Source organism: Symsagittifera roscoffensis, chromosome 2 (genome assembly GCF_963678635.1).
Source record: "Symsagittifera roscoffensis chromosome 2, txSymRosc1.1, whole genome shotgun sequence".
Taxonomy (NCBI): Eukaryota; Metazoa; Xenacoelomorpha; order Acoela; family Convolutidae; genus Symsagittifera; species Symsagittifera roscoffensis.
The window spans coordinates 58,492,798-58,495,014 of NC_087063.1; positions in this window are offsets into that span (position 1 = coordinate 58,492,798).

The window sequence follows — 2,217 nt, forward strand, 5'->3', positions numbered from 1 at the left end:
TTTGATCTGACACTTATTAGAAATTCTATTTTGTGCTTTTTTTTCTCTTTGCAGTCGGTCAAATTTTGTCTTGATAGCCTGAATTTGTTTACCGAAATCGCAAATTTCTAGATTTCTTTGGCAAAATAAACTTCCAACAATCAGCCCTCTCATCAACAGGGACGCCACCGTAAAAACACGGACAGCACGTTGCTGTATCCGTGGCACAGAATGTTCCGGCCAATGATAACAATGAAAAAAAAGATCGAAATAAAATCATAAAATCAAAAAAAAATATTAATTTAATTCAAAACTTTCTTTCACTTTTTTCGCCCACTTTTCGATTGTTTTTTTTTATTATGGGACAATTCAGTTAGGTAAAGCCCTGGTGAAAGTAGAGGTCATTTGAGATGAACTTATGTTGAATTGCACTAGAATTGAATTGAAAGTTCAGTGTGGTTCGTTTAGTTTCGAGTGATTTAATCTCAAAAACCTTTTCGATTTTCTTTGGAATCCAAATCACAGGTAAAAAATAATTTAATGTGACCTCGTATTCAGAAAGCGCTACCAAGTAAGAAACGCTACCAAAATTAAAAAGAGAGTAGGGAAATCAGTTTACTGTGCATTTAACACGGAATGCTTCTTTTTATTTTTTGCTTGTTTGAAGTGTTTAGTTTCTTTAATACATAGTAACTTCAACTTGATGAAACAATACAAAAATTCAAACAAGGATAGCCGGTTGCTGTACAGAGTTTTTTTGCGTGGTGTGATAAAAAAAGATGCCATAGTAAAATAGGCCAAACGGAAAACAAATTTTGTACGAAACGAAACAATAAATCGTAAATGAATTTGACAAAAAAAAATTTTTTTTCAAATTTTTTTATTTCCTATGGCGCTAAAAAACTCCATAAACTAATTTTACTCAAGTAAAAGTGAGTTTTCACGGCCGTTTTTTCTCGACACTGGCAACACTTTTTCGAATTTTTTAAATTTGTTCGAATCGCGACTGAAAGTTCTTTATTATGACATATCACGCAAGCCAGACGGATGATTATTTATGATAATTGATTTTGCGTGGAAAATACAAAGGTAGAAAAAATAACTAAAACGACCAAACACAAAGTTCCTGCCTATTATTCAAATGGTCGGAACAAGAAGGAGAAATTGATTTGAGGGCAAGTTTTGCTCTACAATTCGTGCAGATATCGAATAATTTTTTTGTTTTGTTTTTCAATTTTTTAAAATTGATATCCTCAAGGTAATAAATTTTTCCAATGCTTTTTGATCTGACACTTATTAGAAATTCTATTTTGTGCTTATTTTTCTCTTTGCAGTCGGTCAAATTTTGTCTTGATAGCCTGAATTTGTTTACCGAAATCGCAAATTTCTAGATTTCTTTGGCAAAATAAACTTCCAACAATCAGCCCTCTCATCAACAGGGACGCCACCGTAAAAACACGGACAGCACGTTGCTGTATCCGTGGCACAAAATGTTCCGGCCAATGATAACAATGAAAAATTAGATCGAAATAAAATCATAAAATAAAAAAATATATTAATTTAATTCAAAACTTTCTTTCACTTTTTTCGCCCACTTTTCGATTGTTTTTTTTATTATGGGACAATTCAGTTAGGTAAAGCCCTGGTGTAAGTAGAGGTCATTTGAGATGAACTTATGTTGAATTGCACTAGAATTGAATTGAAAGTTCAGTGTGGTTCGTTTAGTTTCGAGTGATTTAATCTCAAAAACCTTTTCGATTTTCTTTGGAATCCAAATCACAGGTAAAAAATAATTTAATGTGACCTCGTATTCAGAAAGCGCTACCAAGTAAGAAACGCTACCAAAATTAAAAAGAGAGTAGGGAAATCAGTTTACTGTGCATTTAACACGGAATGCTTCTTTTTATTTTTTGCTTGTTTGAAGTGTTTAGTTTCTTTAATATATAGTAACTTCAACTTGATGAAACAATACAAAAATTCAAACAAGGATAGCCGGTTGCTGTACAGAGTTTTTTTGCATGGTGTGATAAAAAAAGATGCCATAGTAAAATAGGCCAAACGGAAAACAAATTTTGTACGAAACGAAACAATAAATCGTAAATGAATTTGACAAAAAAAAAATTTTTTTTCAAATTTTTTGATTTCCTATGGCGCTAAAAAACTCCATAAACTAATTTTACTCAAGTAAAAGTGAGTTTTCACGGCCGTTTTTTCTCGACACTGGCAACACTTTTTTGA